Below are 14,136 nucleotides of genomic sequence, written 5' to 3' on the forward strand. Positions count from 1 at the left end.
AATGTAAGCATTCTTCCTGTTGAATCTTTGCATAACAAAGACCTCGACACACTATATGCACTATTTCATTAGGAAAGGAGAAAAACCATCGAGGGAGCAAAAGAGGAGAGTGAGGAAGAACAGAGAAAAAGATGGGGGGGCTTTGCAAGGGGTAACAACAGTTCTAGCACCTTTTTTTTTTTTCCAGGAGCTTCCTCTCAGGTACGCTGAGAAGCAGCGGCAGCAGCAACAGCAGCAGCAGCAGCAGCAGCAGCAGCAGCAGCAGCAGCAGCAGCAGCATGTCTTTGGCTGACCTATTTAGGTAATTGCACTCTTCATTAAAAAAACTCCATCTGCAAGAGAAATTACACTTCCCCAATGGTATCTAGGTAACATAATCTCCCTCCGGCGGACTAATTGCATGGCATGATAACCTCATAGGCTCGGCCTGTTTAATTTTTCATCTCTTTTCAAATAATTATGGATCAGTAGAGAGAAGTATTGATTTGATTCATTAACTTCCTACACTGAGCCAAGGTTAACGATTACACAGATCCCCAATTACACGGTAAAGATCCACCCGTCTATGCGCTTTGATTGGCTTCCACTTTATTATTGGCAAAGGTTGCGAGGAAACAATGCACAGATTTGGGAGCGAGGGGCCTAAGAAGAAGCAGGTGTACTGTAAATGCAACATGCCCGGTGGCTGCAAGCTGAATAATCTTCTCCGGCGCAGGCAGCAGAGATATTTTTGCAGTGTAGAGGTTACACGCGCGCCTAGATGTGTCTTTTTGCACCACCAGGCATCTTTTTTGCTCAGGCTTAATGAGAAAGTCACAGTGTTGCACATTCTGGACCTGAGAGCGTTTGCGAGTATTTTTGTTGAGAATTTGAGAACGTTTCAATAAATGCTTCTCGCACCGGCAGCAGCAGCAGCAGCCGCGACGGGAGCCACACATTTCCACCTTGCACTTCGCTTCAAACACCTGCTGTGCGCCACTTGTGAACAAACACGTCTTCAGAAGACACAGGGCCTCGGGCAGGGTGAACAGGCGGAGGCAGGGGTTTAGGGTTTGACTTCAGGGTGTCGTACTTAGTGTGCAAAAGGAAGGTTTGCGGGCATAGGAAGAAAAAAAAAGTAAAAAAAAAAAAGGGATGTGGTGTTGTATTTTTTCCTTTTGCAGCTCATTGCTTTGGAACATAAATCAGCAATGTAATTCTTTGGTTGGTTTAATTCAGTTGCTTGGAGATTCGTTATAGGGAAATAAGGCATTAAGGTGATTTGTGATAACACCCTCCCGTGCCAACCGTGTGTCATTCTGTGTCCGGCCCCTCCAGGATGATTTGAAACAGACATGAGGACATTGAAATGACTGTAGCGTCTAAATGATTTCCTCCCATTAAGCCTCCACTCCCCTCTCCCTCCATAATCATTTCTCTTATTTCCGTTATCATGTGCCGGCAAAAGAGAGGAAGCTCGTCTTCACCCATCCACAGATGAATTACATTTCTCCTTCATCGCATCTGGGATCAAGCAAAAACAAGAAAAGAAAGTGTGAGAGAAAGAACTGTATTTCTCACTTATTAATATAAGTGGCTGCCATTTCTTTATGCCAAAAATTGTTGCTGGCTGTAAAGGGAGCGTGGATGTTTATATACTATAATAACATAATCATTTTTATATTTTTACATCATTTTATATTTGTATAATCTGTTTTTTCCTTGCTAAAAAGAAGAAGTATGGCTTAATCTACCTCCTGCCATTGTTTCTCCTCTCATTCTCGTTTACATGGTCAGTACAGGAGTAACAGAATGCCACACGTATGCCTAACACACACACACACACACACACACACACACACACACACACACACACACACACACACACACACACACACACACACACACACTCACAGAATGATGATGATGATGACCTGCTCTGTATCTGGTTGTCCACAAGGCCTTCCAACCTTGTTATGAATAAAAGGTAATAGCCAGCAGAGTACATAAGTGTGTGTGTGGGTCTTGTCTGTGTTTGTACTACTGTACTAGTTGCTATGGTGCACTAGGGGATATCATCATAGGGCTGGAAAGTGTCAAAGGACTTGGCTGGATAGCTTAGTGCTTGTCCAGTTCTTCCTTCAGTCTGACTTCTGGCACCAACACTGTCAAAAAAGAGGCGGGGAATTATCTTAAGTTCTCCCTGTGTCTTTGGGGTGAGATCTGGGAAGGATCTAGGCAGGAGCTCACCCAGACATTACAAAGCCGTGTTGGGACTCACCTCATCCATGATCCCTCGTTTAATAATCAAAATGAACACCTAAATTGGTGGCCTCTCCCTTTGTTCCACTCTCTGCGTCTGTATCTGTCTTTCTCACATCCTCATTCTCCGGCTAGTTCTCGTTCGCGCTCGCTCTCGCTCCATGTTGCTCTTTCGGGTTGAGCCTGTCTGCTGGAGGACAATGGAAACTCCTCAGACAGGCTAGACTTTCCACGGGGGTACACTAAACTAGACCCCAGGACCTACAGGGGCCCAGAAGGGAAACCCGCCAAATATTCCTCCCCGTCTGTACCGTGGGTGTCTCATGTTGCCTTTCACCATCCATCTGTGGGCAGAGAGAGAGAGTGCAGACAGGCCAGCCTGCTTTTATATGCCCAGCCTTTCCATTCAGCCTGATGAGGCCTGCCAAGGTTTCACAGGTATTGGTAATGTAAGCCTTGCTCCTGGGGTCTCAGTAGTCTAATTTAGGGGGTTTAGACAGCAGGTCAGGGGCGTAGGAGCGGTTTGGTTGAATGGCTCTGAGTTGAGTTGGTCTGTCTCTCAATCAGACCCTTCATGAGGCAGACGGGGGGGCAGAGGAGGAGGGGGGGGGGGGGGGCGTGGACACTATACTTCTACTGTACAGTAATTTCTCTCAGTTGCTTCCTCTCTCTCTTTCTGTCTGACTGTCTCACTCGTTCTTTCTGTCGCTGTTTCTCACCTTTTCTTTGCTACGCTGCAGTTCCACAGTGCACGGTGCAGTAGCAGTCCCAGAAGGGTCGTTCTCAGGCTGTTGACATTGCAAAAAAAAAAGTGTAAGTTTTAACAAGTGTTTAAAGAGCACGGCCGGGGACACGGGTCTGTGACTCTGAATGTTTGGAGTGTTAACAGGGCCCTGGGTACGGCTCAGCACAGCTCGCGATGGGGATTCAGAATGACATGTTTGGAGAAGTCTGGTCATTGTGGCTTACTGGTTTTCCCCGGCTCCACCCCACCTCAATGCAAATGAAACAGGGCTAGGGTCGATACCAAACCCTGGGTATTACTTAATAGGTAAATCAACATCTGCAGAACTCTGCTTTTGCAATTATGCAATTGAATGATGGATAAAAGCAGCGGTGTGTCCCGTTCAGACTGACACCATGGCTAAACCCGCAAGGGAGGCTGGTTTGATGGGTCGACCCGTCTGTTCCTTCCCGTCAGCTTGGGTTGAATAAAAGGTGATTGACTGCGTTTGGTCAATGGACGAATTTAGTGAAATTTCTGTTAAAGACATTCATTTTTGTGTCATTTATTATTTCTGAAACCTCACTCTGCCTGACTCATCTAGAAGAAGGATAAAAAGAAAGAAAATATAAAGAGGAGGGACAGAGACTTGCATGGATCAATTGGGCAATCAGGAGAGCATCCTTTAAGTCATTTGGTGTTATCCTAAGTGTGACATTAGCCTGCAACATATGTTAAACACACATTAAGTAGACCTGTATCATAGCAGGAGGTGCCGTCTGAAAGGGATGTTACAGTATTAGGCTTCAGTGGTGGGTGGAGAACGAAATTGGTTAATTTTGTAAATTACCTCTGCGACCCCCTCCACCAGTTTCACCAGTCTGGGGGACAGTAAAAACAACAGTGGGGAAAGCAGGATAGAAATAATTCCTGTTTTAAGTAACCACCCAATTGCACCGCAGCCATACAAGAGATCCAGAGAGACACTTGGCTGAGGTTAATTTGAATAATGAGTGTAAATACTCTCCGTGGAATACACAGCAACAATCCTCCACTGTTGCCCACTTCATAGGGTTTCATTTTGGTAATTACATAGGTAGGGTTTTTGGCATGATTATAAGTTACATTCTCCAAAAAACAAAACAAAAACCTGGCCTTCTTCACCTCTGAATCGATGCTTACGCTTCAATAATAAAGTTCTATCATTACAATAGTTCAGATGGGCTAGATATATATTTTCACAGGAAATACACCCACCAAAACTAGTCCACAAAACACAACAACAACAGCCTATTTTTGCCCATAGGCCTAATGTTACTCATTGATCTGACTCTAAGCTCTCTCGGTTCAGAACCTGCTACAGTTATGTCCCTCTCAAGATCTGCAAGAACCTGGCTAGGTTACTCACTGCACCCCTAAAACCAACCTCTAAATCATAACTATGACATCTCTCCATCGTTGGGTTGTTGCCAGTTTACCTCATGGCAAAATCCCATTTGATTTACACCCCACTATCCCCCTCTACGGCTCCCAATTCAATCATTCGACAGCCCCTGGAAAGGTGCAGTTCAAGTTGTTTTCACTCGAAAGTCTCTCAAATGCGGCGTTAACGGATAGCATGAAAAATACCCCAAAGACACATCAGTTTTGGCTAAAAACAGTGTGTTAGGAGGAAAAGATTCAAAAACACCTTGCAGACCAATTTGTGTGAAACTCTCTGGAGATGTGGCGCTATTGCTGTTTATGTTTTTTAGATAAGCAATTAGCATATCCCAAATTTCATCCCAGAAGAATGATTACAGTCGACACGATATGTAAGTAGCTGAAAGCCAGATATTACACAGAACGGTGGGGTGCGTGGGGTTAATTTCAACAGGCACTTGCGTGTACTACGGCAAGATCAATAAATTTGACTCAGTCTTCTTTTCATGTAAAATATTTTCAGGGATGTAAGTATCCAACCAGTGTGCTGAGTCCTGTCTGTGCAAACTCATACAGAATTTATGCTTCATGATGTCTGTTCTGTACTACTACATAACACATTCTACAAATATCTAGGTTTCCTTTTGTTGATTGTAAGCTTGATTAAATATATATTTTGTTCTTATTGTATTCCCGTGGGGCTTCTATTAGTACGGTAGGCTTCCTGCTACTGCTAGTTCAGCTGATTTCACTCAGATTTTGCATTTTGCCGGTAAATCCACAGCTTCACTCCTTTTATTTCAACAAAAACATAGTTGGATATGGCACATACCTATCTCTCAACGGCATTTAAACCCCAGCAATGATCTACTGTGTTCCGTGAACATTTATCAAGTTTCGCTTTACATACTGTTGCACAAAGAGTGGAGTGTTCTGGGAACCTGCTGTAGGGGACAGACCTCAGAGCCCACACGATCTGCATATGTGTGCCTGAAATCTCCCCGTAGCAATAAGTGGACATTTCTTCTTCTTCATATTTCAAATACATTCCTGTGGTCAGCGTAATACATTTCGCATAGAGTTGAAGTGAGGTGGTGGTTGTTATATAAGTTTACTTTCATGAAGCCTGAGAGGAGAATGTGTTATGATTATTCTCGCATTCAGTATAAATATGGAGCTATGTAAAGTCCCCCAAACTTCCCAAATTTCACAATGTGTGTTGTTTTCAGTTGACTTCCATGAGATTTCTCGCTTGCCCTTTTTTTTGCATCCCATCTGCAAGCCCCAAGTGACACCTCACCCCTGACACACACTCACACACACAAAACATGGAAATGATGCATGCACCCAAGTACACGTACACATGTACAGTGCAATGAGAGGGAGAACCCTTTTCCTCCAATAGGATATGACAATCCAATCAGGCATGCAATCATGTTAAAACAGAGTAGACACGGGCAATTGCAGAACATTTTGCTGGACTCTGATTAGCCACTTGGCCGCGGGCTACAATGAGGTAAACAGAAGCAGTGACCGACGGCGTGTTGTTGATGTTCCCTCTTTTACGTCACTTGCCCAACTGGATGAGGGATGACGAGTCAGCGTGCATAATCTGTTAAAGGTAGAATAACAAATACCAAAGTGTCACTTCGGTTCCTCCGTCCCCTGGCAGCCGTTTCCACCCCTGGAGGGCAATTTGGACCAAGATTTATTAGACATAATTAACTGACTGTGCTGCTCCTGTCTTAGCCCTGATATTTAATTTACTCACTTAAACAAAAGACGCTCAATGGAATGGGTAACTTCACTGTGAATGGCCTTAGCTGGGATTACATTTAACAATTATATCAAGTTCGAGAGGGTCACTCAGGGTTGACTGATAATTTCTGAGCCTGACACCAAAAGGTTTACCATAGTGGTTTTGCGGTGATGTGTTTTTCAATTCAATCTCCTTTCTATTTAGCACACCTTTGCCAAGACTTTATCCCAGAAAAATTGTAATTTTCCAAGAAAATAAAAATAAATGTCCCCCGCTGTAAAACAGACATCATTATATGAGACAAAACACGTTCCAACAAAAGCCTTTTCCTGCTTTGAATATTAATATCTCATTATACTTTGTCCTCATTTGTTTTGTAAACTCACTCATCATCATTATGATTATTATTATTGTTATGGTTGTGGTAGTAGTGGTAATATTTCACTATTAAAATCCTCACCTGAGGCTCGGCTCAGAAATGTTGTGGGTTTTCCTGCTCTTGGATACACCGCAAACTAATAATTAGATGATAATAATAATAATTCAATCTGGGGTTGTTTTTTTGTAAATGCGTTTAAAACTAAAATCTATTTTGTGTGTCGTGTCGTTCCACCTCCTGTCTAAAAATCGTGGGTTATGTCATTACACTCACTTTACTCTTCCCTGGTTTAACGCACCGCCCGGCGGGATGCTCAGTGACACTAATCAAACACTTCTCAATTACACTCGTGAGATCCAGCAGGTGCGCTAAATGAAGAGAAGGTCCGCATTCATCTAAAACGCCTTAACCTTAATACAAAGTTGCTCTAAAGGTGGAAGAAAGTCAATAATATATCGAGCAAGATGTTTGACCACATAGGAAGAAAATAAAAAGTTTGTCACTGTTGTAAAGATGGCAAGGAGGAGCCACCAGCTCAAGGTAAGAAGCTGTGTGTGCATTGCGTAGTGAGTGACCGAATACTGTAGGTTTTGTTTGGATGTGTGTGTTGCTGTTGTGTGTACAGGCGTGTGTCTACTGTAGTTTGTTTTAGAAATGTTGAATTAATGTGTTTATGCTCGTGAAGTCCACAACTACTGTCTGTGTTTGTTGTCGGTTGAGATTCTGATTGTAATGGCGTCAGTGTTTTGCTCCTCTGTGATTAATTGATGTTGTTGTTGGGCATGAAGGCTGTTTTACAAGCTTCTATTTAGCATAAGAGTTAGCTTGTCAACAAGAGTTTGTCTGTAGAATTGAATTACGACCTCTTTGTTTTATAGCTGCACCTTTACTGTGACATTGTTCCTCTGCTGGTGATATTGTGGATTATGGTAAATATGTGCAGTATACAATCAATATAAAGATGGAATACAATCTCTATTACTGATGTGATTTCTATCTTACCAGCACTATTAAAACATTAAGTTGGCACAAGGCCATCATGACATCTGACCACAGAAAATACATTTATTTAAGGTGATGATACAATCTAACACAGTATAGATAATATACTTATTACAGTAGAATAAATGCTGATATATAAAACGTATAGTTAGTTAACCAAGGTTGACCAGGAACACAAAACTGAAACAAAACACTCCCCAAAGGTTAATGATGCTAAAATTTGCACCTGGTCACACTTTACCAAATAAATGGGCTCATTTGCGTCTCCTGCTACTCTGTTTCTGCAAATATTTCCACAACAAAGACAAAATTATGTAATTTCAGCAGGGTGAACCTGTATCCCACACTCAAATGCATCATCACTGAAGTGCCCCCATTCTGTCATCCTGCACAGTTGTAGTAGTGGCACAGTGCTACTCTGTTGTAAAGGAAGCTGCTTCTCTTTGAACAGCCGACTATTTAGTGAGTAGTAAGTCAGTCAGGACCAAAACCCATTCACTCTTACCTTTATTATTAGTAAACAACTGAAGCAAGGAGTCCATTTTCACCAACCGTCATTGTGTGATGTTTATGAATATCCCAATATTTATCTGTACATCCAAAATGTGTATTTTATTCTGTGTGTGGTAGAGTGAGAGTAGAGGTGGTGTGAGGGCATTCGTGGTATTGCGAGATTATGAGGAAGTGTAGCCTTTTCTTTGTCGTGTTGTGGATGTTGTGGCCGGCTGGTGTGTGATTGTCTGTTTTTTTGCTGTGTGTGTTCAGAGGGTATGAATGTGTTGGAAAACCCCTCTCAGTCCTGACTGTCTGTCCTCCTGCTCTGAGGAGACAGCAGTGTTGAAAGACTTCCTGACGTCGAGCAGACACAGGTTCTGCCGATACGGCCTGCCTGGTTCCTTTGTTTGTGTGTGTGTGTGTCCCTCATGCACATTTATGTGTTTGTCATGTTAGATGTAATGGAAATATGACACACGGTAGTGGGATATCCACAAGCAGATGCTGATAATATGACTATTTAGACTTGGACAAACTTAATTGTCATTCAACCTATACATATAGTGTACATTTGAACGAGATTAAGTTGCAATTGGCTCACGGGATAGTTATTTAAGGCAGAGATAGCAAAAAACACAATGAATAATATACATATAAATATATGCTGTACTAAAATATAAAAAACATCTGTGCAACAAGTTAAGAGTAGGGGAATGCTATGCTATGCTACCTTTGGATTACATAGAATAAATAAAAAAATGTAATTGATCAATTGAATAAATGACACTCTCAGTTCCCCATATGCTGTGACTCACAGTGAATGTACAGGAAAGGCGAGCATGCTGGACATGTCATTGTAGTAGCTTCCCTTAGATGTCTACTTCTTGTCTCACTTCCTCATAAACAGAGACGCGTTGTTTCTGTGCACTCACAAGCTTTTATCATTACATTTGAATCCTGTGGACTTGTGCATTGTATGTGCTGGGGGCTGGTGAGGGGACAGGGGAGGATTTTAAACACTGATTGTCTAATGTTCCTTATCTGTGTGTTGTTTTGCGTGATTTCAGATCAGTTGCAGTGCACTTGTATTGAATTAGTGGTAGAGTAAATGTATCTTACCACATTTAGCCATTTGTACATGACCTTAAAATTACATCACTGCAATGCATTTGTCTGTACAGTAAAACTAAAAGCAAATGCATACAATATATGCATATACTCTGCGTGTGTGCATACATGCATAACTGTGTGTGGCTGCGCGTGTACATGAATACGCATGTGTAATGACAAACCCGAGACAAGGGATGCCCTGCAGCTGCTTGTTCCATCTGACGAGGCAGTCAGCCTCTGATAGATTCCATCTACCTTGCCTTAACCTTAATTTGCCGGGATGCGACATGTCAAACAGCCTCAGGACCAATGGAATCTGTCAGCCAACTTCAAAATTTTCTCAGTTGCTTTCTCTGCCGTAACAAAGGGGTTCAAACATGCATCCACTCAAGCAGCAAGAGATCTCCCATCCCGCCTCGTTTGCAGCGCTCCTTCATGAGACTTTCAGTGAGGAGTGCTGAAGTGTTTTGCTCCGAGGTCGCCAATGATCATACTTGAATTTGAAAAGAAAGACATGTTAAAGGTTCAAAGTCATTTAATTTGAAATATTCTCTTTGCAAATTTTGCACAGTTGCACACCTTTTCTGGTGTATAGATGAGGCTTGATAAAAAGATTTATTCACTTAATCAGAGTGTAACTGAAATTTTAACCTGCCTGTAAATGTACCGACTGATTAACCCACCTTACCGCCCAACCTCTGCCTTTCTTTGGAGTGTTAAATAGCTGACTGCTTTATGTAAATTCCCCTCCGTTCACATGGTGTGTTGTGATTTCACTTCCTCTACGATTCCTGCCTCATTTCATTTCTCAGATTTGATTTTTCCTCCACAGATTGATTCTTGTGCATTTGATCAGGCGACCACGTGATTTAATTTTCCAGTGTGTTGATGTACAGTGGGTTTAAAAATGTTGGACCCCTAATGCTGGGTTGTCATGCTGCGCAGACAGAGACAGACACTCTCAGTTCCCCAATTTGGCACTTGTAGCAGCCTTTTACAGGCAGCACACTGTAACACACTGACAATTTAACTGCTCAGCAAAACATCTCTTCAAGTCTGTGCTACGGCGACAGAATAGTTATTGTGTAATTTCCCTTAGTTTTCGTATTTAGCACAAGTTTAGTGATGTTACTGGCACCATGAAAGTCTGTACATGCATGTACTGCATGTGTACACGTGCATGTTTGTGTGGCTGAGTACAGATGTTTGGTTCATTCCACAGACTGCCTCTGTGGTTGCTTTCTTGGACCTCAGTGCCGGAAGTCCCCCACCAGTCACATGTGACTTTGGTTCCTGACACCCTCGTGTTTACAGTGAGTGCAGACGGACATAGTCTCCTCCAGAAACATTTGTCCTTAGTATAAGAGGAGGTGTTTGTCCTGCCAGGCCTCTTGGGAAATGGTCCACGGCTCTCGTTAAGCAGCTCCTGACCACACTGAAAACACAGTCCTGTCCACAACAGATGTTTGTTTTGCGTCCACTCTGTCGCTCTGTTGTGCTTGGAGCATAAGAATAGAATCCTTACGGAGGACGCTGTCCACATGCATCACTTTGCTGGAGACTGTGGTTGGTAGATTATCTCAAAAGCGAAAATTGTCCCCGGACACCAAGTGTTAAAGTCATACTCGTGTCGTGTATGTAAATGATTTCACACTCAAGATGCTCTGATGTTGAGTCCAGGCACACCAGTATACATCTGAGTTAACTTGTATTAATGTTGCTGTGGGCTATTGTTTTATTTTTATATTTTCGTATTTTTCAGTGAAAATGCCAAACTTGCACATAACCTGAGAGATGACTTTATATCAGAAAACAATTTAATCGATTTAGCAGAAAACAATTTAATAACTGTTTCTCATATGTGGCATGATTGTAAAAGTGAAGAAGGGCAGAAAGGAGGAGGCAAGCAAGAAAAGGAAATATGGCCCAGAACATTACCACCAGCCGGGTCATTAATGTGCATTGCTCATGCTGTCATGGCAACTATTATCACAGTGACGTCGCTAATGGCATCTGAGACAGGGCAAGAGAAATATGTGAAAATTATTGTCAGATTCAATTAGGATCCTTTTGTCTGAACTCAGCTGGTCCTCCTCCGGGCCCATCATTGATTAGCTATCAAATTGAGAGAGGAATGAAAATGCTGGAACTCAGACACCCCGATGTGAGAGTTATCAAGGATTGTGATGCTAACAGATAGAGGAAGGCTGACCCTATCCAGCAACCTTAATCAGCATCATTACTGACATATTTCTTTTAGTTATCGTGCAAACTATCATGTGCACTATGAATATAATTGTTCTGACAAGGGTGGTCTTTCAGTGCAATGCATTTTACAAGATTGGAAGAAAATGAACTCGGTGCACAGTTAAGCAAGTTGATTTACGCAGCAGTGTCAGTAATATTTGACACAAGTTCAGCCTCTCATTAGGCAGGGAATATGCGCACCATCCAGGATTTGGAAATTTAGCTTTTTTGTTTTGGCCTAAAATGGTATAGACCTTTCACTCTCTGCACCTACTGGAAAAATAATGAACCAAGGCTTGAGGAAATTGAGACTGATGTCAGCTTAATGAGAACCATATTGGCCTGATGGGCAGGTGGTTTGGTGAAAGGGAACAAGTGAAAAACAGTGTGGATGTTTAAGAGCCGGGTGCTGGAATAATCCGGATTGATGAGTCCCGTTTGGTCAACATGTTTGTGCGCTCTGGAATGCATGAGGTTGTGGTGGCAGGCCACATTAGAGAGGCCGGCCTAGATGGTCAGATTCCTGTGGTCAGACAACGACAGAGATTCTTGCCCCCGTTTAAGAAAAAAAGAAAGAAGCAAAACCTCACTCATGTTTGCTGGCCTGCTGTCGACAATAAACTCTCAACTCAGTGCTCACTTAGTCGGCCTTTGAATTTTCCTGACTATTTTAATGTGGAGGTACTGTATATATGTTCCAGTGTAGAAAGGGTTTCATTATGTTTCTCAAATGGAAAGTCTACCATAAAAGACTGGATTTTTGAAATGGACACGTTAATAAGTAAGAATGGGTTCCTGTTTCCTCTCTGTGAATGACCATCGGTATGGTTCGGATCAAGTGTATATTTAGATTAATAACCCACACGTCTACAACCTGACTGGGAACCACAGGCGACATCACAGCCATGCCAAAGCTAACCATTATGGTTGTTGGGTTTGTATCATTGTCCCACTCCCTTTCAAGATCATGTGACAGAAATAATTGTAGGTTATCGCTATGTCTTCTGGAAATGTAAATCTACCGAACATTGGTTTAGTGGACAATGTGGCCTGTGTTTCTATGTTTACAATCTTTACGGCGAAGTTGGATTCTTGGATTTTGCTGTAGAGCAGTTATAACGTTACTCTAAGAATACTGCGGAAAAGCACCCAAAATGCAACACAAAAATGTGACCCAGCTAGAGCGCGGCAGCCATAATGGTCAGTGTTAGACTAGTGATAGAGAACATTGTGTATCGGGAGTGTTTGGAACACATCTTGGACCGCAGAGGGCATTTGTGCCGGTCTAGACTGGATCCATGATCGCTTAAGCTCTAGGGGCCAGGCCGGGATTCTCACCCAAGGATGGCAGGCTTCCCATGGGACTTGCTTGCTCCATTGTTTGCTTCTGTCACCCAGCCAGCTCTTCTGGGATTGTCTCGTTTGTCTGGGTGGGGGCAGGCGGTCAGCCCTGTGGCGGCTGGGGAAGCAGAGGTCTGCCGCCTTCATTCTGTGGCAAAGATCATGATCAGGGTCAAAGGAAGAGATATAACAATATGGTTGCCTTTCTTCTTGTGTAAACAGAAAGCCTTTGATGTTTAGCGTGTTTTTGGATGTGGCTTGAAGATGGTGGAGAAGCGCCTTCTTGTCTAGAACATGTGGAAAACTTACCACTGCTGTCTCTAGAGTGGCCTATATCTTACCTTCCTTTATCTTTGACTTTCCCTTTCCAATTTTCTCTCCTACTCAAGAGTCTTTCGACATGACTGAAGTTATGAAGGTCATGAGTTCAATCTGTTGTCCTTTCTGTATAATTCTTTTCCTTCACAGAATAACAGTTTGCTTTGCTCAGAACACTGTAACTTCTACCACAAGTGCTCTTGTAGGTGGACATTTCCCTGTGTTGGTTATTGTTCTTATCTAATTATAATGCATTACGTTGAACAGCTGGGTTTTCAAATGGTCCAGACCAAATAGCTGCTATTACTTCAATATACAAGCGGCGTGACATGCGTGCACGAAAAGGCGTTTCATTTGAAATAAGGTTTTGCAAATTACTTACAGGCCAAAAACCCAAAATTATATGAGGTGGAGAAAACGTACTGCTTTCTTTCAAATGGGAAATTCTGTTTTAAATCAGGCTTAGTTCAAGTTATGTGTTCCAAGTAAATGTACAAGGTGATTGAGATGTAATAGCCACAGCACACTTCCCCAACTCAGATCAGAGTTATTACAAAGTAATCGGTAAAAAACAGTCAGAAGACTGTTCTTCTTCTTAAACTGGAACAAATCAGACTTCAAATCAGACTACCAAATTGACAAACTACAACATTTTATAAACTGCCACTCAACGTGATTGACATCTCTTAAACCGTTTGACATGAGCCAAGCTGAGGCTAATATTATTACAGATAAATAAAGAGGATGTGTAATAATCCATCCATGTTATTATCCCATTATGAAATTCTAGCCTGTGGCAAAGCCCGTTGGAAACTTTTAGACTTGACTGTTTGCTCAGGGCCTATTAATAAACTCCCCATTGAATGACGGAGTGAGTCCCTCTCAGGCAGCACATGTCGAGAGAGAGAGAGAGAGAGAGAGAGAGAGAGAGAGAGAGAGAGAGAGAGAGAGAGAGAGAGAGAGAGAGAGAGAGAGAGAGAGAGAGAGAGAGAGAGAGAGAGAGAGAGAGAGAGAGAGAGAGAGAGAGAAGAGAGAGAGAGAGAGAGAGAGAGAGAGAGAGAGAGAGAGAGAGAGAGAGAGAGAGAGAGAGAGAGAGAG

The sequence above is a fragment of the Genypterus blacodes genome, unplaced genomic scaffold (genome assembly GCF_046128005.1).
Source record: "Genypterus blacodes isolate CSIRO-AG114 ecotype Tasmania unplaced genomic scaffold, CSIRO-AGI_Gbla_v1 ptg000099l_1, whole genome shotgun sequence".
Lineage (NCBI taxonomy): Eukaryota > Metazoa > Chordata > Actinopteri > Ophidiiformes > Ophidiidae > Genypterus > Genypterus blacodes.